The sequence below is a fragment of the Arachis hypogaea genome, chromosome 13 (assembly GCF_003086295.3).
Source record: "Arachis hypogaea cultivar Tifrunner chromosome 13, arahy.Tifrunner.gnm2.J5K5, whole genome shotgun sequence".
Classification (NCBI taxonomy): domain Eukaryota; kingdom Viridiplantae; phylum Streptophyta; class Magnoliopsida; order Fabales; family Fabaceae; genus Arachis; species Arachis hypogaea.
In genome coordinates, this window is record NC_092048.1 from 47,030,465 (window position 1) to 47,053,497 (window position 23,033).

The 23,033-nt window shown below is 38.9% G+C and overlaps 3 non-coding genes across 3 annotated transcripts; all 3 read right to left on the reverse strand.

The window, feature by feature from the left end:
* Positions 1-8,351: 8,351 nt before the first annotated feature.
* Positions 8,352-8,459, reverse strand: LOC112738701 (small nucleolar RNA R71). Its single transcript, XR_003169646.1, has one exon. It is a non-coding gene; the product is annotated as a small nucleolar RNA R71 (small nucleolar RNA).
* A 2,682-nt stretch (positions 8,460-11,141) lies between these two features.
* On the reverse strand, positions 11,142-11,249 carry LOC112738528 (small nucleolar RNA R71). Its single transcript, XR_003169485.1, has one exon. It is a non-coding gene; the product is annotated as a small nucleolar RNA R71 (small nucleolar RNA).
* A 2,636-nt stretch (positions 11,250-13,885) lies between these two features.
* Positions 13,886-13,993, reverse strand: LOC112739478 (small nucleolar RNA R71). The gene has a single exon (XR_003170415.1). It is a non-coding gene; the product is annotated as a small nucleolar RNA R71 (small nucleolar RNA).
* Between the last annotated feature and the right edge of the window lie 9,040 nt (positions 13,994-23,033).

Sequence of the window (23,033 nt, forward strand, 5' to 3'; positions counted from 1 at the left end):
TTGATAATCTGAAAAATCATAAAATTGATTCTTGAAGCAAGAAAAAGCAGTGAATACAAAAGCTTGTGAGAAAAAAAAAAAGAGAAAAGAAAAATGGTGAAAAAAGGAAGAAAAAGAAAAAGCAAGCAGAAAAAGCCAAAAGTTCTTTAAACCAAAAGGCAAGAGCAAAAAGCCAATAGCTCTTAAAACTAAAAGGCAAGGGTAATAAAAAGGATCCAAGGCTTTGAGCATCAGTGGATAGGAGGGCCTAAAGGAATAAAATCCTGGTCTAAGCGGCTAAACCAAGCTGTCCCTAACCATGTGCTTGTGGCGTGAAGGTGTCAAGTGAAAACTTGAGACTGAGCGGTTAAAGTCGAGGTCCAAAGCAAAAGAAGAGTGTGCTTAAGAACCTTGGACACCTCTAATTGGGGACTCTAGCAAAGCTGAGTTACAATCTGAAAAGGTTCACCCAGTTATGTGTCTGTGGCATTTATGTATCCGGTGGTAATACTGGAAAACAAAGTGCTTAGGGCCACGGCCAAGACTCATAAAGTAGCTGTATTCAAGAATCAACATACTGAACTAGGAGAATCAATAACACTATCTGAATTCTAAGTTCCTATAGATGCCAATCATTCTGAACTCCAAGGGATAAAGTGAGATGCCAAAACTATTCAAGAGGCAAAAAGCTACTGGTCTCGCTCATCTGATTGGAGCTAAGTTTCATTGATATTTTGGAATTTATAGTATGTTCTCTTCTTTTTATCCTATTTGATTTTCAGTTGCTTGGGGACAAGCAATAATTTAAGTTTGGTGTTGTGATGAGCGGATAATTTATACGCTTTTTGGCATTGTTTTTATATAGTTTTTAGTATAATTTAGTTAGTTTTTAGTATATTTTTATTAGCTTTTAAATAAAATTCACATTTCTGGACTTTACTATGAGTTTGTGTGTTTTTCTGTGATTTCAGGTATTTTCTGGCTGAAATTGAGGGACTTGAGCAAAAATCAGATTTAGAGGCTGAAGAAGGACTATAGATGCTGTTGGATTCTGACCTCCCTGCACTCAAAGTGGATTTGCAGGAGCTACAGAAGTTCAAATGGCGCGCTCTCAATTGCGTTGGAAATTAGACATCCAGGGCTTTCCAGAAATATATAATAGTCCATACTTTGCCCGAGTTTAGATGATGCAAACTGGCGTTCAACACCGGCTCTCTGCCTATTCTGGAGTTAAACGCCAGAAACAGGTTACAAACTGGCGTTTAACTCCAAGGAAGACCTCTACACGTGAAAGCTTCAATGCTCAGCCCAAGCACACACCAAGTGGGCCCAGAAGTGGATTTCTGCATCATTTACCTATTTCTGTAACCCTAGTAACTAGTTTAGGATAAATAGAACTCTTTACTATTGTACTAGGAGTCTTTTTCCCTATTTTCGAATTCATATGCCATTTGGGGAGGCTGGTCATTCGGCCATGCCTAGACCTTGTTCTTATGTATTTTCAACGGTAGAGTTTCTACACACCATAGATTAAGGTGTGGAGCTCTGCTGTTCCTCATGAATTAATGCAAAGTACTACTGTTTTTCTATTCAATTCAAGCCTATTTCTTCTCTAAGATATTCATTCGCACTCAAGAACATGATGAATGTGATGATTATGTGACGCTCATAATCATTCTCACTTATGAACGCGTGCCTGACAAACACTTCTGTTCTACATGCAAACAAGCTTGAATGTGTATCTCTTAGCCTTCTGATCGTGAGATCAGAGTCTTCGTGGTATAGGCTAGAACTATTGGCGGCCATTCTTGAGGTCCGGAAAGTCTAAACCTTGTCTGTGGTATTCCGAGAAGGATCCGGAAGGGATGGCTGTGACGAGCTTCAAACTCGCGAGTGCTGGGCGTAGTGACAGACGCAAAAGGATTACTGAATCCTATTCCAGTATGATCGAGAACCGACAGATGAATAGCCGTGCGGTGACAGCGCATCTTGGACCATTTTCACTGAGAGGATGGGAAGTAGCCATTGACAACGGTGATGCCCTACACAATGCTTGCCATAGAAAGGAGTGGGAATGATTGGATGAAGACGGTAGTAAAGCAGAGGTTCAGGAGGAACGAAAGCATCTCTATACGCTTATCTGAAATTCTCACCAATGAATTACATAAGTATCTCTATCTTTATTTTACGTGTTATTTATCTTTTAACTATTAAAACTCCATAACCATTTGAATCCGCCTGACTGAGATTTACAAGTTGACCATAGCTTGCTTCAAGCCGACAATCTCCGTGGGATCGACCCTTACTCACGTAAGGTTTATGACTTGGACGACCCAGTGCACTTGCTGGTTAGTTGTGCGAAGTTGTGACAAAGTGTGTGAATTACGTTCCGAGCACTAAGTTTTTGCGCCGTTGTTAAGGATCACAATTTCGTGCACCAAGTTTTTGGCGCCGTTGCCGGGGATTGTTCGAGTTTGGACAACTGACGGTTCATCTTGTTGCTCAGATTAGGTAATTTTATTTTAATTTTAAGTTTTTGTTTTTATTCTTTTTATTTTCAAAAAAATATTCAAAAAAAAATATTTTTCAAAAAAATTTTTATTATGTTCTTCAGAATTTTGAAGAAGGAATTCTAGAGTTTCATGAAACATGTTGAAGCCTGGCTGGCTGTAAAGTCATGTCTAATTTTTTTGGACCGAGGCTTCCACTCATCAGCACAGAAGCAAGTTGAATGAAGTATCAGCTGTTGTATGTCTGATTTGTATCTGCTAAAGCTTGGCTGGCCATTGGCCATGTCTAGTGTTTTGGATCGGAGCTTTCACTGAAAGCTTGGCTGGCTAGTAAGCCACGTCTAATTCCTGGACTGAAGCTTTAGACTAACATTGCAAGATTCCTAGAATTCTCATTAGAAATTTTGAAATTCTTATTTTTCTTTCTCCAATTAATTTTTGAAAAATAAAAAAAAAACAAAAAAAATTAATAAAATCATAAAATAAAAAATAATTTGATGTTTCTTGTTTAAGTCTTGTGTCAGTTTTTAAGTTTGGTGTCAATTGCATGTTTATCTCTTTCTTGCATTTTTCGAAAATTCATGCATTGCATTCTTCATGATCTTCAAGTTGTTCTTGATGAATCCTCTTGTTTGATCTTCATATTTTCTTGTTGTGTGTTGCATCTTGTTTTTTGTATGCATTCTTGCATTCATAATATCTAAAAAGTAAAAATTTCTAAGTTTGGTGTCTTGCATGTTTCTTTCTTCTTAAAAGTTTTCAAAAATAAAGTTCTTGGTGTTCATCTTGACATTCAAAGTGTTCTTGGTGTTCATCTTGACATTCAAAGTGTTCTTGCATGCATCATGTATTTTGATTCATAATTTTCATGTTTTGAGTCTTTTGGTTGTTCTTCTCTTTCTTCATTAAAAATTCAAAAATCAAAAAAATATCTTTTCCTTAATTCACTCATAAATTTTCGAAAATTTGAGTTGACTTTTGCAAAACTTTTTAAAATTTAGTTGTTTCTTATGAGTCAAATCAAATTTTCAATTTAAAAATTCTATCTTTTTCAAATCTTTTTCAAAAATAAAATCTTTTTCATTTTTTCTTTCATATTTTCGAAAACTTTATGATTGATTTTCAAAATAATTTTCTTATTTCTATTTCATATTTTCGAAATTAATGCTAACAATTAATGTGATTGATTGAAAATTTTTAAGTTCGTTACTTGCCTAGTAAGAAAGGTTCAATCTTTAAACTCTAAAATCATATCTTTTTGTTTCTTGTTAGTCAAGTAATCAACTTTAATTTTCAAAATCAAATATTTTCAAATTTCTTTTTCAAATCTTTTTCGAAATAAGTTTCAATCACATCTTTTTTAAAATCTTTTTTTTCGAAATAACTTCTTTTCTAACTTCTTATCTTTTCAAAAATTCATTTTCAAATCTTTTTCAATTAACTACTTGACTTTTTGTTTGATTTTAAAAGTTTATTATTTCAATCATATCTTTTTCAAAACTACCTAACGAATTCTCTCTCTAATTTTCGAAAATCACCTTCCTCTTTTTCAAAATTCCTTTTTGATTAACTAATTGTTTTAAATTTTAATTTAATTTAATTTTATTTTTCCTTTTTTTTTAATTTTCGAATTTTAACTTTAATTTTAAATTAAAAACAAAAATATTTTTCTTTTCTTTTCAATTATTTTCGAAAATTTCTCTCTCTCATCTCCTTCTAATTATTTATTTATTTATTAACACTTCTCTTCATCTCAAAATTCGAACCCTCTCTTCCTCTTGGTGTTTGAATTTCTCTTCTTCTATTCTTTTCTTCTTCTACTCACATATAAGGAATCTCTATACTGTGACATAGAGGATTCCATATTTTTTTTTTGTGTTCTCTTCTTTTTCATATGAGCAGGAATAAGGATAAGAACATTCTTGTTGAAGCTGATCCTGAACCTGAAAGGACTTTGAAGAGGAAGCTAAGGGAAGCTAAAGCACAACTCTCTGGAGAAAATCTGATAGAAATTTTCGAAAAAGAAGGAGACATGGCCGAAAATAATAACAATGCAAGGAAGATGCTTGGTGACTTTACTGCACCAAATTCCAATTTACATGGAAGAAGCATCTCAATCCCTGCCATTGGAGCAAACAATTTTGAGCTAAAACCTCAATTAGTTTCTCTGATGCAACAGAACTGTGATGAGCGGATAATTTATACGCTTTTTGGCATTGTTTTTACATAGTTTTCAGTATGATTTAGTTAGTTTTTAGTATATTTTTATTAGTTTTTAATTAAAATTCACATTTCTGGACTTTACTATGAGTTTGTGTGTTTTTCTGTGATTTCAGGTAATTTCTGGCTGAAATTGAGGGACTTGAGCAAAAATCAGATTCAGAGGTTGAAGAAAGACTGCAGATGCTGTTGGATTCTGACCTCCCTGCACTCAAAGTGGATTTTCTGGAGCTACAGAACTCCAAATGGCACGCTCTCAATTGCGTTGGAAAGTAGACATCCAGGGCTTTCCAGGAATATATAATAAATCATACTTTAATTAAGGATAGATAACATAAACTGGCGTTGAACGCCAGTTCCATGCTGCATTCTGGAGTCAAACGCCAGAAACAGGTTGCAAAGTGGAGTTAAACGCCAGAAACAGGTTACAAACTGGCGTTCAACTCCAAGAAAGACCTCTACACGTGTAAAGCTCAATGCTCAGCCCAAGCACACACCAAGTGGGCCCTAGAAGTGGATTTCTGCATCCTTTACTCAATTTTGCAAACCCTAGTAACTAGTTTAGTATAAAAAGGACTTTTTACTATTGTATTTACATCTTTAGTTTTATCTTTAGATCACGTTTGGGGGCTGGCCTATCGGCCATGCCTGAACCTTCATCACTTATGTATTTTCAACGGTAGAGTTTCTACACACCACAGATTAAGGTGTGGAGCTCTGCTGTTCCTCAAAGATTAATGCAAAGTACTACTGTTTTTCTATTCAATTCAACTTATTCCGCTTCTAAGATATTCATTCGCACTTCAATATGATGGATGTGATGGTCGTGACAGTCATCATCATTCTCAACTTATGAATGCGTGCCTGACAACCACTTCCGTTCTACCTTAGATTGAATGGATATCTCTTGGATATCTAATACAGGAGACCGAGTCCGAGATATTATAATCTTCGTGGTATAAGTTAGAACCCATGGATGGCCATTCCTGAGATCCAAAAAGTCTAAACCTTGTCTGTGGTATTCCGAGTAGGATCTGGGAAGGGATGGCTGTGACGAGCTTAAAACTCGCGAGTGCTGGGCGTAGTGACAGACGCAAAAGGATCAATGGATCCTACTCCAGTATGATCGAGAACCAACAGATGAATAGCCGTGCCGTGATAGAGCATCTTGGACCATTCTCACTGAGAGGACGGGAAGTAGCCATTGACAACGGTGATGCCCAACATAAAGCTTTCCATGGAAAGGAGTAGGAAGGATTGGATGAAGACAGCAAGAAAGCAGAGGTTCAGAGGGACGAAAGCATCTCTATACGCTTATCTGAAATTCTCACCAATGAATTACATAAGTATCTCTATCCTATTTTAATTATCTTTTAGTATACTATAATCTCTTAATACATTTGAATTCGCCTGACTGAGATTTACAAGGTGACCATAGCTTGCTTCAAGCCGACAATCTCCGTGGGATCGACCCTTACTCACGTAAGGTTTATTACTTGGACGACCCAGTGCACTTGCTGGTTAGTTGTACAAATTTGTGAAACAGAATTAAGATCATGAACGTGCGTATTGAGTTTTTAGCGCCGTTACCAAGGAAGTAATGATCACGATTTCGCACACCAAGTTTTTGGCGCCGTTGCTGGGGATTGTTCGAGTTTGGACAACTGACGGTTCATCTTGTTGCTCAGATTAGGTAATTTTATTTTAATTTTAATCTTTTTGTTTTTACTCTTTTATTTTCGAAAAATACAAAAAAAAATTTAACAAAATCATAAAATCAAAAATATTTTTGTGTTTCTTGTTTGAGTTTAGAGTCAAGTTTTAAGTTTGGTGTCAATTGCATCTTTTTAATTATTTTCAAAAATTTCATGCATTGCATTCTTCATGATCTTCAAGTTGTTCCTGGCCAGTCTTTGATCTTCATATTTTCTTGTTTTGTGTCTTTTCTTGTTTTTCATATGCATTTTCAATTTGTTAATGTCTAAAGAATAAAAATTTTTAAGTTTGGTGTCTTGCATGTTTTCTTTTCTTGAAAATTTTTAAAAAATAAGTTCTTGGTGTTCATCTTGACATTCAAAGTGTTCTTGGTGTTCATCTTGACATTCATAGTGTTCTTGCATGCATCACATGTTTTGATCCAAAATTTTCATACATTGAGTCTTTGGGTTGTTTTTCTCTTTCTTCATTGAAAATTCAAAAATAAAAAAAATATCTTTCTCTTATTTCACTCATAATTTTTGAAAATTTGATTTGATTTAGTCAAAAATTTTTAAAATTTAGTTATTTCTTATGAGTCAAATCAAATTTTCAATTTAAAAATTCTATCTTTTTCAAATCTTTTTCAAAAATCAAATCTTTTTCATTTTTCTTTTATAAATTTCGAAACTTTCAAAATTATTTTCAAAATCTTTTTCTTATTTTTATTTCATATTTTCAAAATTAATGTGATTGATTCAAAATTTTTAAGTTTGTTACTTGCCTAATAAGAAAGGTTCAATCTTTAAACTCTAGAATCATATATTTTTAGTTTCTTGTTAGTCAAGTAATCAACTTTGATTTCAAAAATTAAATCTTTTCAAATTTCTTTTTAAATCTTTTTCAAATTAAGTTTCAATCATATCTTTTTCAAAATCAATTTCAAAATCTTTTCTAACTTCTTATCTTTTCAAATTTGATTTTCCAATCTTTTTCAATTAACTACTTAACTTTTTGATTGATTCTTATCTTTTTCAAAACTACCTAACAAATTCTCTCTTTCTAATTTTCGAAAATCCCTTCCCTCTTTTTCAAAATTCCTTTTTAAATTAACTAATTGTTTTAAACTTTAATTTAATTTAATTTTATTTTCCTTTCTTAATTTTCGAATTAATTTTAAATTAAAAACAAAAATATTTTTCTTTTCTTCTCAATTATTTTCGAAAATTATTCTCTCCCCCTCATCTCTTTCTAATTATTTTATTTATCTACTAACACTTCTCTTCTTCTTAAAAATTCGAACCCTCTCCCTCTTTCTGTGTTCGAATTTCTTTTCTTTTTCTACTCACATAAAGGAATCTCTATACTGTGACATAGAGCATTCCATATTTTCTTTTGTGTTCTCTTCTTTTTCATATGAGCAGGAACAAGGATAAGAACATTCTTGTTGAAGCTGATCCTGAACCTGAAAGGACTCTGAAGAGGAAGCTAAGGGAAGCTAAAGCACAACTCTCTAGAGAAAATCTGACAGAAATTTTCGAAAAAGAAGAAGATATGGCCGAAAGTAATAACAATGCAAGGAGGATGCTTGGTGACTTTACTGCACCTAATTCCAATTTACATGGAAGAAGCATCTCAATCCCTGCCATTGGAGCAAACAATTTTGAGCTTAAACCTCAATTAGTTTCTCTGATGCAACAGAATTGCAAGTTTCATGGACTTCCATCCGAAGATCCTTTTCAGTTCTTGACTGAATTCTTGCAGATCTGTGATACTGTTAAGACCAATGGGGTTGATCCCGAGGTCTATAGGCTTATGCTTTTCCTGTTTGCTATAAGAGACAGAGCTAGAGTATGGTTGAATTCTCAACCTAAAGATAGCCTGAACTCTTGGGATAAGCTGGTCACAGCTTTCTTAGCCAAGTTCTTTCCTCCTCAAAAGCTTAGTAAGCTTAGAGTGGATGTTCAAACCTTCAAACAGAAAGAAGGTAAATCCCTCTATAAAGCTTGGGAGAGATACAAGGAACTGACCAAAAAGTGTCCTTCTAACATGCTTTCAGAATGGACAATCCAGGATATATTCTATGATGGTCTGTCTGAGCTATCAAAGATGTCACTGGACCATTCTGCAGGTGGATCCATTCACCTAAAGAAAACGCCTGCAGAAGCTCAAGAACTCATTGACATGGTTGCAAATAACCAGTTCATGTACACTTCTGAAAGGAATCCTGTGAATAATGGGACGCCTCAGAGGAAGGGAGTTCTTGAAATTGATACTCTGAATGCCATATTGGCTCAGAATAAAATATTGACTCAGCAAGTCAATATGATTTCTCAGAGTCTGAATGGAATGCAAGCTGCATCCAACAGTACTCAAGAGTCTACTCAAGAGGCATCTTCTGAGGAAGAAGCTTATGATCCTGAGAACCCTGCAATAGTAGAGGTGAATTACATGGGTGAACCCTATGGAAACACCTATAATCCCTCATGGAGAAATCACCCAAATCTCTCATGGAAAGATCAACAAAAGCCTCAACAAGGCTTTAATAATGGTGGAAGAAACAGGTTTAGCAATAGTAAGCCTTTTCCATCATCCACTCAGCAAAAGACAGAGAGTTCTGAGTAGACCCCATCTAGCTTGGCAAACATAGTCTCTGATCTATCTAAGGCCACTCTAAGTTTCATGAATGAAACAAGGTCCTTCATTAAAAATTTGGAAGCACGAGTGGGCCAGCTGAGTAAAAGGATCATTGAAACCCCTCCTAGTACCCTCCCAAGCAATACAGAAGAAAACCCAAAAGGAGAGTGCAAGGCCATTGAATTGATCATCATGGCTGAACCTGCAAGGGAGGGAGAGGACATGAATCCCAGTGAGGAAGACCTCCTGGGACGTCCAGAGATCAATAAGGAGTTTTCCTCTGAGGAACCAAAGGACTCTGAGGCTCATCTGGAGACCATAGAGATTCTATTGAACCTCCTTATGCCATTCATGAGCTCTGATGAGTATTCTTCTTCTGAAGAGAATGAAGATGTCACTAAAGAGCAAGTTGCCAAGTACCTTGGTGCAATCATGAAGCTGAATGCCAAATTATTTGGTAATGAGACTTGGGAAGATGAACCTCCCTTGCTCACCAATGAATTGAGTGATCTGGATCAACTGAGATTGCCTCAGAAGAAACAGGATCCTGGAAAGTTCTTAATACCTTGTACCATAGGCACCATGACCTTTGAGAAGGCTCTATGTGACCTTGGATCAGGGATAAACCTCATGCCACTCTCTGTAATAGAGAAACTGAGAATCTTTGAGGTGCAAGCTGCCAGAATATCATTAGAGATGGCAAACAACTCAATAAAACAGGCTTATGGACTAGTAGAGGATGTGTTAGTAAAGGTTGAAGGCCTTTACATTCCTGCTGATTTCATAATCCTAGATACTGGCAAGGATGAGGATGAATCTATCATCCTTGGAAGACCCTTCCTAGCCACAGCAAGAGCTGTGATTGATGTGGACAGAGGAGAGTTGGTCCTTCAACTGAATGAGGACAATCTTGTGTTTCAAACTCAAGGATCTCCTTCTGTAACCATGGAGAGGAAGCATGAAAAACTTCTCTCACTGCAGAGTCAACCAAAGCCCCCACAGTCAAACTCTAAGTTTGGTGTTGGGAGGCCACAACCAAACTCTAAGTTTGGTGTTGAACCCCTACATTCAAACTCTAGGTTTGGTGTTGGGAGGTTCCAACCTTGCTCTGATTATCTGTGAGGCTCCATGAGAGCTCACTGTCAAACTATTGACATTAAAGAAGCGCTTGTTGGGAGGCAACTCAATGTTATTTAATCATTTTTTATTTTATTTTCTCTTTGTTATTTCATGTTTTATTAGGTTGATGATCATGTGGAGTCACAAAAACTACTGAAAAATCGAAAACAGAATGGAAAACAGCACTGAAAACAGAACACCCTAGAGGAAGGGCTTACTAGCGTTTAAACGCCAGTAAGGAGCATCTGGCTGGCGTTTAACGCCAGAACAGAGCATGAAACTGGCGTTAAACGCCAGAAACAAGCAGCAGTCTGGTGTTTAAATGCCAGGATTGCACCCAGAGGAAAGTTGGCGTTAAACGCCAGAAACAAGCATCAGACTGGCGTTTAACGCCAGAAACATGCACCATACTGGCGTTCAACGCCAGAAACATGCTACAGACTGGCGTTGAATGCCCAAAACAAGCATGGAAGTGGCGTTTAACGGTAGGAACATGCTGCAATCTGGCGTTAAACGTTAGGATTGCCTACAGAGGGCGTTTTACATGCCTAATTAGAGCAGGGATTTAAGTCCTTGGCCCCACTGGATCTGTGGACCCCACAGGATCCCCACCTACTTCTTCTCTCTTCTTCGCACCTTTCCACAACTCTCTTCCCCAAAAACCCCGCCTACCTTTAAATTCAAAATAATTTCCCTCCCAAACCCAACCCTAAATGATCACGATTTCGCACACCAAAGTGCAAGTTTCATGGACTTCCATCAGAAGATCCTTTTCAGTTTTTAACTGAATTCTTACAAATCTGTGACACTGTTAAGACCAATGGGATTGACTCCAAGGTCTACAGGCTTATGCTTTTCCCGTTTGCTGTAAGAAATAGAGCTAGAATATGGTTGGACTCTCAACCTAAGGATATCCTGAACTCTTGGGATAAGCTGGTCACGGCTTTCTTAGCCAAGTTCTTTCCTTCTCAAAAGCTTAGCAAGCTTAGAGTGGATGTTCAAACCTTCAAACAGAAAGAAGGTGAATCCCTCTATGAAGCTTGGGAGAGATACAAGCAACTGACCAAAAAGTGTCCTTCTGACATGCTTTCAGAATGGACAATCCAGGATATATTCTATGATGGTCTGTCTGAATTATCAAAGATGTCATTGGACCATTCTGTAGGTGGATCCATTCACCTAAAGAAAATGCCTGCAGAAGCTCAGGAACTCATTGACATGGTTGCAAATAACCAGTTCATGTACACTTCTGAAAGGAATCCTGTGAGTAATGGGATGCCTCAGAGGAAGGGAGTTCTTGAAATTGATACTCTGAATGCCATATTGGCTCAGAATAAAATATTGACTCAGCAAGTCAATATGATTTCTCAGAGTCTGAATGAAATGCAAGCTGCATCCAACAGTACTCAAGAGGCATCTTCTGAGGAAGAAGCTTATGATCCTGAGAACCCTGCAATAGCAGAGGTGAATTACATGGGTGAACCCTATGGAAACACCTATAATCCTTCATGGAGAAATCACCCAAATCTCTCATGGAAGGATCAACAAAAGCCTCAACAAGGCTTTAATAATGGTGGAAGAAACAGGTTTAGCAATAGCAAGCCTTTTCCATCATCCACTCAGCAAAAGACAGAGAGTTCTGAGTAGACCCCATCTAGCTTGGCAAACATAGTCTCTGATCTATCTAAGGCCACTCTATGTTTCAAGAATGAAACAAGGTCCTCCATTAGAAATTTGGAAGCACAAGTGGGCCAGCTGAGTAAAAGGATCATTGAAACCCCTCCTAGTATCCTCCCAAGCAATACAGAAGAAAACCCAAAAGGAGAGTGCAAGGCCATTGAATTGATCATCATGGCCGAACCTTCAAGGGAGGGAGAGGACGTGAATCCCAGTGAGGAAGACCTCCTGGAACGTCCAGAGATCAATAAGGAGTTTTCCTCTAAGGAACCAAAGGACTCTGAGGCTCATCTGGAGACCATAGAGATTCCATTGAACCTCCTTATGCCATTCATGAGCTCTGATGAGTATTCTTCTTCTGAAGAGAATGAAGATGTCACTGAAGAGCAAGTTACCAAGTACCTTGGTGCAATCATGAAGCTGAATACCAAATTATTTGGTAATGAGACTTGGGAAGATGAACCTCCCTTGCTCACCAATAAACTGAGTGATCTGGATCAACTAAGATTGCCTCAGAATTAACAGGATCCTAGAAAGTTCTTAATACCTTGTACCATAGGCACCATGACCTTTGAGAAGGCTTTATGTGACCTTGGATCAGGGATAAACCTCATGCCACTCTCTGTAATGGAGAAACTGAGAATCTTTGAGGTGCAAGCTGCCAGAATCTCATTAGAGATGGCAGACAACTCAAGAAAACAGGCTTATGGACTAGTAGAGGATGTGTTAGTAAAGGTTGAAGGCCTTTACATTCCTGCTGATTTCATAATCCTAGATACTGGAAAGGATGAGGATGAATCCATCATCCTTGAAAGACCCTTCCTAGCCACAGCAAGAGCTGTGATTGATGTGGACAGAGGAGAGTTGGTCCTTCAACTGAATGAGGACAACCTTGTGTTTCAAACTCAAGGATCTCCTTCTGTAACCATGAAGAGGATGCATGAAAAGCTTCTCTCACTGCAGAGTCAACCAAAGCCCCCACAGTCAAACTCTAAGTTTGGTGTTGGGAGGCCACAACCAAACTCTAAGTTTGGTGTTGAACCCACACATTCAAACTCTAAGTTTGGTGTTGGGAGGTTCCAACCTTGCTCTAATTATCTGTGTGGCTCCATGAGAGCTCACTGTCAAGCTATTGACATTAAAGAAGCGCTTGTTGGGAGGCAACCCAATGTTATTTAATCATTTTTTATTTTATTTTCTCTTTGTTATTTCATGTTTTATTAGGTTGATGATCAATTGAGTTACAAAAACTACTAAAAAATCGAAAACAGAATGGAAAACAGCACTGAAAACAGAACACCCTGGAGGAAGGGCTTACTGGCGTTTAAACGCCAGTTAGGAGCATCTGGCTGGCGTTTAACGCCAGAACAGAGCATGAAACTGGCGTTAAATGCCAGAAACAAACAGCAGTCTGGCGTTTAAACGCCAGGATTGCACCCAGAGGAAAGCTGGCGTTAAACGCCAGAAACAAGCATCAGACTGGCGTTTAACGCCAGAAACATGCACCATACTGGCGTTCAACGCCAGAAACATGCTGCAATCTGGCGTTAAACGCCAGGATTGCCTACAGAGGGCGTTTTACATGCCTAATTGGAGCAGGGATGTTAAGTCTTTGGCCCCACTGGATCTGTGGACCCATAGGATTCTCTCAGGATCTGTGGACCCCATAAGATCCCCACCTACTTCTTCTCTCTTCTTCACACCTTTCCACAACTCTCTTCCCCAAAAACCCCACCTACTTTTAAATTCAAAATAATTTCCCTCCCAAACCCAACCTTAAATGATCACGATTTCGCACACCAAACTGCAAGTTTCATGGACTTCCATCAGAAGATCCTTTTCAGTTCTTAACTAAATTCTTGCAAATCTGTGACACTGTTAAGACCAATGGGGTTGACTCCGAAGTCTACAGGCTTATGCTTTTCCCGTTTGCTGTAAGAGATAGAGCTAAAATATGGTTGGACTCTCAACCTAAGGATATCCTGAACTCTTGGGATAAACTGGTCACGACTTTCTTAGCCAAGTTCTTTCCTCCTCAAAAGCTTAGCAAGCTTAGAGTGGATGTTCAAACCTTCAAACAGAAAGAAGGTTAATCCCTCTATGAAGCTTGGGAGAGATACAAGCAACTGACCAAAAAGTGTCCTTCTGACATGCTTTCAGAATGGACCATCCTGGATATATTCTATGATGGTCTGTCTGAATTATCAAAGATGTCATTGGACCATTCTGTAGGTGGATCCATTCACCTAAAGAAAACGCCTGCAGAAGCTCAGGAACTCATTGACATGGTTGCAAGTAACCAGTTCATGCACACTTCTGAAAGGAATCCTGTGAGTAATGGGACGCCTCAGAGGAAGGGAGTTCTTGAAATTGATACTCTGAATGCCATATTAGCTCAGAATAAAATATTGACTCAGCAAGTCAATATGATTTCTCAGAGTCCGAATGGATTGCAAGCTGCATCCAACAGTACTCAAGAGGCATCTTCTGAAGAAGAAGCTTATGATCATGAGAACCCTGCAATAGCAGAGGTGAATTACATGGGAGAACCCTATGGGAATACCTATAATCCCTCATGGAGAAATCATCCAAATTTCTCATGGAAGGATCAACAAAAGCCTCAACAAGGCTTTAATAATGGTGGAAGAAACATGTTTAGCAATAGCAAGCCTTTTCCATCATCCACTCAGCAACAGACAGAGAATTCTGAGCAGAATTCATCTAGCTTAGCAAATATAGTCTCTGATCTATCTAAGGCCACTCTAAGTTTCATGAATGAAATAAGGTCCTCCATTAGAAATTTGGAGGCATAAGTGGGCCAGCTGAGTAAAAGAGTCACTGAAACCCCTCCTAGTACTCTCCCAAGCAATACAGAAGAGAATCCAAAAAGAGAGTGCAAGGCCATTACCTTACTTGGTGTGGCCGAACCCAAAGAGGAGGAGGAGGACATGAATCCTAGTGAGGAAGACCTCCTGGGATGTTCAGTGACCAATAAGGAGTTTCTCTTTGAGGAACCAAAAGAATCTGAGGCTCATGTAGAGACCATAGAGATTCCATTGAACCTCCTTTTACCATTCATGAGCTCTGATGACTATTCATCTTCTGAAGAAGATGAAGACATTACTGAAGAGCAAGTTGCTCAATATTTAGGAGCAATCATGAAGCTGAATACCAAATTATTTGGTAATGAGACTTGGGAGGATGAACCTCCATTGCTCATTAAGGAACTAAATGCCTTGGTTCAGCAAACTTTACCTCAAAAGAAACAAGATCCTGGTAAATTCCTAATTCCCTATAACATAGGCACCATGACCTTTGAGAAGGCTTTGTGTGACCGGGGGTCAGGAATAAACTTAATGCCACTCTCTGTAATGGAGAAACTTGGGATCTTTGAGGTGCAAGCTGCCAGAATCTCATTAGAGATGGCAGACAACTCAAGAAAACAGGCTTATGGACTAGTAGAGGACGTGTTAGTAAAGGTTGAAAGCCTTTACATCCCTGCTGATTTCATAATCCTAGACACTGGAAAGGATGAGGATGAATCCATCATCCTTGGAAGACCCTTCCTAGCCACAGAAAGAGCTGTGATTGATGTGGACAGAGGAGAATTGGTCCTCCAACCGAATGAGGACAACCTTGTGTTTAAAACTCAAGGATCTCCTTCTGTAACCATGGAGAGTAAGCATGAAAAGCTTCTCTCACTACAGAGTCAACCAAAGCCCCCACAGTCAAACTCTAAGTTTAGTGTTGGGAGGCTACAACCAAACTCTAAGTTTGGTGTTAAACCCCCACATTCAAACTCTAAGTTTGGTGTTGGGAGGTTCCAACAATGCTCTGAATATCTGTGAGGCTCCATGAGAGCTCACTGTCAAGCTATTGACATTAAAGAAGTGCTTGTTGGGAGGCAACCCAATGTTATTTAATTATATTTTGTTTTATTGTTATTTTATGTTTTTTTAGGTTGATGATCATGTGGAGTCACAAAAACTACTGAAAAATCAAAAACAGAATGAAAAATAGCTTTAAAAACAGCTCACCCTGGAGGAAGAACTTACTGGCGTTTAAACGCCAATAAGAAGCATCAAACTGGCGTTTAACGCCAGAAAGAAGCATCAAGCTGGCGTTAAACGTCAGAAACAAGCAACATTTGGGCGTTTAACACCAAAAACAACCAGCAAGCTGGCGTTTAACGCCAGACATGCATACTAAGGGTGTTTTACACGCCTAATTGGAGCAGGGATGCTAAGTCCTTGACCCCATTGGATCTGTGGACCCCACAGGATCCCCACCTTTTCTTCTCTCATTTTCACACCTTTTCATAACTCTCTTCCACAAATACCCTTCACCAATCACCTCAATCACTCTTCCCCATCAACTCTTCACCACTCACATCCATCTTCTCTTCCCCAAAACCCCACCTACCTCCAAAATTCAAACTCTTTTCCCTCCCAAAACCAACCCTAATGGCCGAACCCTAAACCTTCCCCCACTCCTATATAAACCCCTATTTCCTTCTTCATTTTCACACACCACAAACCCTTTCTCTTCCCCTTGGCCGAATACACATCCCTCTCCCTCTCCTCCATTTTTCTTCCTCTTCTCCTTCTTTCTTTCCTCTTTTGCTCGGGGACGAGCAAACACTTTAAGTTTGGGAGATGGAGAGATTCATGGGAAACCTCAAGAAAGAGGAAAGAGAAGGCAATTTCTTCCACCTCTGAGTCATGGGAGATGGAGAGATTCATCTCAAAGGTCCATCAAGACCACTTCTATGAAATTGTGGCCAAGAAGAAAGTGATCCCTGAGGTTCCTTTCAAGCTAAAAAAGAATGAGTATCCAGAGATCCGACATAAGATCTGAAGAAGAGGTTGGGAAGTTCTCACCAATCCCATTCAACAAGTCGGGATCTTAATGGTTCAAGAGTTCTATGCAAACGCATGGATCACTAGGAACCATGATCAAAGTGTGAACCCGAATCCAAAGCATTGGCTTACCATGGTTCGGGGAAAATACTTAGATTTCAGTCCAGAAAATGTAAGGCTGGCGTTCAACTTGCCAATGATGGAAGAAAATGCACGCCCCTACACTAGAAGGGTCAACTTTGATCAAAGGTTGGACCAAGTCCTCATGGACATATGTGTGGAAGGAGCTCAATGGAAAGTTGACTCAAGAGGCAAGCCGGTTCAATTGAGAAGACTGGACCTTAAGCCTGTAGCTAGAGGATGGTTGGAGTTTATTCAATGCTCAATCATTCCTACTAGCAACCGGTCTAAAGTTACTATAGACCGGGCCATCATGATCCATAGTATCATGATTGGGGAGGAAGTGGAAGTTCATGAGATTATACCTCAAGAACTCTACAAGGTGGCTGACAAGTCCTCTACTTTGGCAAGGTTAGCCTTTCCTCACCTCATCTGCCACCTCTGCAATTCGGCTGGAATTGACATAGAGGGAGACATCCTCATTGAAGAGGACAAGCCCATCACTAAGAAAAGGATGGAGCAAACAAGAGATAATGGACCTCAACAAGAGCATGGGGAATCTCCTCACCATGAAATCTCTGAGATGCCTCAAGAGATGCACTTCCCTCCACAAAACTATTGGGAGCAAACCAACACTTCCCTAGGAGAATTAAGCTCCAACATGGGACAACTAAGGGTGGAACACCAAGAGCACGCCATCATTCTCCATGAAATTAGAGAAGATCAAAAAGCTATGAGGGAGGAGCAACAAAGACAAGGAAGAGACATAGAGGAGCTCAAGAGCACCATTGGTTCTTCAAGAAGAGGAAGACGCCACCCTCACTAAGGCGGACCCGTTCCTTAATCTCCTTGTTCTTATTTTCCTATTTTTCGTTTACTATGCTTTATGTTTATGTTTTTGTCTGATTACATGATCATTAGTATTTAAGTGTCTATGCCTTAAAGTTATGAATGTCCTAGGAATCCATCACCTCTCTTAAATGAAAAATGTTCTAAAAACAAAAAGAACAAGGAGTACAGGGTTTCGAATTCATCCTTGAAACTAGTTTAATTATTTTGATGTGGTGACAATACTTTTTATTTTCTGAATGAATGCTTGAACAGTGCATGTGTCTTTTGAAATTGTTGTTTATGAATGTTAAAATTGTTGGCTCTTGAAGAATGATGAAAAAGGAGAAATGTTATTTGATAATCTGAAAAATCATAAAATTGATTCTCGAAGCAAGAAAAGGCAGTGAATACAAAAGCTTGCGAAAAAAAAAAGAGAAAAGAAAAATGGCAAAAAAAAGAGAAAAGAAAAATGGCGAAAAAAAGAAGAAAAAGAAAAAGCAAGCAGAAAAAGCCAAAAGCTCTTTAAACCAAAAGGCAAGAGCAAAAAGCCAATAGCCCTTAAAACCAAAAGGCAAGGGTAATAAAAAGGATCCAAGGCTTTGAGCATCAGTGGATAGGAGGGCCTAAAGGAATAAAATCCTGGTCTAAGCGGCTAAACCAAGCTGTCCCTAACCATGTGCTTGTGGCGTGAAGGTGTCAAGTGAAAACTTAAGACTGAGCGGTTAAAGTCGAGGTCCAAAGTAAAAGAAGAGTGTGCTTAAGAATCCTGGACACCTCTAATTGGGAACTTTAGCAAAGCTGAGTCACAATCTGAAAAGGTTCACCCAGTTATATGTCTGTGGCATTTATGTATCCGGTGGTAATACTGGAAAACAAAGTGCTTAGTGCCACGGCCAAGACTCATAAAGTAGCTGTGTTCAAGAATCAACATACTGAACTAGGAGAATCAATAACACTATCTGAATTCTAAGTTCCTATAGATGTCAATCATTTTGAACTCCAAGGGATAAAGTGAGATGCCAAAACTATTCAAGAGGCAAAAAGCTACTAATCCCGCTCATCTGATTGGAGCTAAGTTTCATTGATATTTTGGAATTTATAGTATGTTCTCTTCTTTTTATCCTATTTGATTTTCAGTTTCTTGGGGACAAGCAACAATTTAAGTTTGGTGTTGTGATGAGCGGATAATTTATACGCTTTTTGGCATTGTTTTTATATAGTTTTCAGTATGATTTAGTTAGTTTTTAGTATATTTTTATTAGTTTTTAAATAAAATTCACATTTCTGGACTTTACTATGAGTTTGTGTGTTTTTCTGTGATTTCAGGTATTTTCTGGCTGAAATTGAGGGACTTGAGCAAAAATCAGATTTAGAGATTGAAGAAGGACTGCAGATGCTGTTGGATTCTGACCTCTCTGCACTGAAAGTGAATTTTCTAGAGCTACAAAAGTTTAAATGGTGCGCTCTAAATTGCGTTGGAAAGTAGACATCTAGGGTTTTTCATCAATATATAATAGTCCATACTTTGCCCAAGTTTAGATGACTCAAACTGGCGTTCAACGCCGGCTTTCTGCCCTATTCTGGAGTTAAACGCCAGAAACAGGTTGCAAAGCAGAGTTAAATACCAGAAACAGGTTACAAAATGGTGTTTAACTCCAAGGAAGACCTCTACATGTGAAAGCTTCAATGCTCAGCCCAAGCACACACCAAGTGGGCTCGGAAGTGGATTTCTGCATCATTTACCTATTTTTATAACCCTAGTAACTAGTTTAGGATAAATAGAACTCTTTACTATTGTACTAGGAGTCTTTTTCCCTATTTTCGAATTCATATGCCATTTGGGGAGGCTGGCCATTTGGCCATGCCTAGACCTTGTTCTTATGTATTTTCAACGGTAGAATTTCTACACACCATAGATTAAGGTGTGGAGCTCTGTTGTTCCTCATGAATTAATGCAAAGTACTACTGTTTTTCTATTCAATTCAAGCCTATTTCTTCTCTAAGATATTCATTCGCACTCAAGAACATGATGAATGTGATGATTATGTGACGCTCATCATCATTCTCACTTATGAACGCGTGCCTGACAAACACTTCCGTTCTACATGCAAACAAGCTTGAATGTGTATCTCTTAGCCTTCTGATCGTGAGATCAGAGTCTTCGTGGTATAGGCTAGAAATATTGGCGGCCATTCTTGAGGTCCAGAAAGTCTAAACCTTGTATGTGGTATTCCGAGTAGGATCCGGGAAGGGATGGCTATGACGAGCTTCAAACTCGCGAGTGCTGGGCGTAGTGACAGACGCAAAAGGATTATTGAATCCTATTCCAGTATGATCGAAAACCGACAGATGAATAGCCGTGCGGTGACAGCGCATCTTGGACCATTTTCACTGAGAGAATGGGAAGTAGCCATTGACAACGGTGATCCCCTACACAAAGCTTGCCATAGAAAGGAGTGGGAATGATTGGATGAAGACAGCAGGAAAGCAGAGGTTCAGGAGGAACGAAAGCATCTCTATACGCTTATCTGAAATTCTCACCAATGAATTACATAAGTATCTCTATCTTTATTTTACGTGTTATTTATCTTTTAATTATTAAAACTCCATAACCATTTGAATCCGCCTGACTGAGATTTACAAGGTGACCATAGCTTGCTTCAAGCCGACAATCTCTGTGAGATCGACCCTTACTCATGTAAGGTTTATTACTTGGACGACCCAGTGCACTTGCTGGTTAGTTGTGCGAAGTTGTGACAAAGTGTGTGAATTACGTTCCGAGCACCAAGTTTTTGGCGCCGTTGTTAAGGATCACAATTTCGTGCACCACACGCCGTTGTTAAGCTCATCACTCTTCTTCTCTGGTCACTTGTACTGGCGTGCCACGCCCAGGTCTGGCATGCCACGCCCTCATTAAGGTCTCCAATATCTTCTTTGGAAGTTTGAACTGGCGTGCAATGCCCATTGTGGTGCATGGTCATTCTCTTCTGGTCCAGTAAGCTGGCGTGCCACGCCCAGGACTGAAGTGGCACGCCCATGGTGCGAACAAAGTTGGCGTGCCACGCCCAAACACTAAGTGGCACGCCCATTGATACTTTGACTTGGCATCCCACGCCTAAAGTCTCAAGTGGCACACCTTCGATGAGTCCTTGTCCCTTCTTCTTTGGGGGTTTGTATTGGCGTGCCATGCCTTCGACTTGGCGTACTACGCCCTTGTTGGAGCTTCATGCACCTTTTCTGGATTGGTGAACTGGCGTGCCACGCCCATGATGATGGTTAAACTCACAAGCTTGGCGTGCCACGCCCAAAGTACCAAGTGGCATGCCTTCAATGATGCTTCTTCCCTTCTCCTCTGCTCAATTGAACTGACATGCCACGCCTTCGACCTGGCGTGCCACGCCCATTGTGGAGGGTAGAACTGGCGTGCCACACCAATGTTGACATGCCACGCCCCTTGCACGTCTTCAAAGATCCCTTCTCTGGCCAGAATACCTGGCGTGCCACGCCCATAGTAAAACCTTGGGATTTCTCTCTGGAAAAGACAACTGGCGTGTCATGCCTGGCATTGGCGTGCCATGCCCATTGTAGCTCTTCATGGAGTCTCTTCTAGAAACTGTAACTGACGTGCCATGCCCATTGAAATTCTTCATAGACTCTTTCTGGGGAATATAGTTGGTGTGCCACGCCCATATTAATCCTTCTCATCTTGCTCCCTGGAAACAATAGCTGGCGTGCCACATCCCATAGCTGGCGTGCCACGCCAAGTCAAAATAGTGGCGTTTGTACCAAGTGGCACGCCCAGCACACACGCCCAGCTCCTTTTTCTTGCTTTCTTCCTCTTTTGTTGCTCTTTTCACCTGAAATTCAAACAAGACTCATTTCAAAGCAATGTCGCATAATTTCATCATATAGTTCATGTAATTGCATCAATTGATGAGAATTCATCAATTCTCTGGTCCTTTTAGATGAGAGAAAGAGGTAGATGATGTAAGTCATCAAATGTTTACTTTGATTATGGAGTATATTTTCATATTTAGCTTAGGGGTTGAGTATGTAACATCCCTTCCAGCAAAATGCCTTGCTTAAGTCAGGGAATTTCTACTAGAAAGAACATTACGTAATATTTTCTAATATTAACTACTTAATAACTAAGCCTTTGTATCGACTTCGCTTTTCTATTTTAAGAAAATACCGGAAAATTTTGTTTTTTATTCATTAAAGTCATTATTCAAAGATTTCCAACAAATAATAATCACATAAATACTATTAATAATAAGTGTTATACAAAAGAAATCAAATGAAACTCAAATACAGTGTACCATACCTAACCCTCTGTGTAACCAAAATCTCAAGGGACAATAGCGAGGGGACTCTATAAAAGCAATTAAAATCACAAAGAAAGCCTATTAATCACTTGCAGCTTCATATTGCATCTTCAAACCTGTGTCACTAAAAGGGTGAAAATTTGGGGGTGAGAACCAAACCACAAGTTCTCAGTAGAGGTAGAGAATGCAGTGAAAGTAAAGAATCAAGTGCAAATAGTTAATTTCGTTCTGAGATATTTAAAATAAAACTATTTTCATTTGCCTTATGAATCCTTTTGAAAACCAACGGTTTAACTTTCAAAATCCAAAACCTTCTTTAAAAGCATCATTTAATTATCCAAAATCCTAAACCCATATTTTCCTTTATAAAACCCTTACAAGTTTTCCTAGACTGTATAAAGGACTAATTTGTTCCATGCATAGGTTCATTAAGTCTATGCTGAACCAGCTTAATCTTTCATACTTTAGTAAACTTCAAAGACAAACCAGTCCCGGCCTTAGGCCCAAGCAATTCAATCAACATCCAAATAATCAATTACAAACACAAGTAATGAGGTTCAAGCACAATCAAGAGCAATTACATCAAGTATAGCAATTAGCAGTTAAATAGAATTATTCACACAGACAAACCAATTACAATATACACACCCAAACAATGTCACATAGATGTATATGATGAATGTCTAGTCCTAGTACAGGCCATGAGCTCATGTGTCGGTTGGCTGCCCACAATCCTGACATTTATCCGGTCACGAGTAATCCACAATTTTCCGGATACGATTTTCCGTTTCCTAATTAAATGCGCATATAATAATAGCCGCTCATTTGAGATAGCCTCTGCTTTCTGCAGAAAAATATATATATACTCTGCTCTGCTCTGCTCTGGAGAAACGGAAAAATGGCTGCAGGTAACTTAGTTTCCCTACCGAAACTCTGGGTTGCTTTAAGTAACTAATATACATACAAATATCTCTTTATTATATTAGCTCTGGGTTGCCTCAAGCAACTAATATACATACAAATATCTCTTTATTATATTACTCTTCTCTTTTTATCTCTTT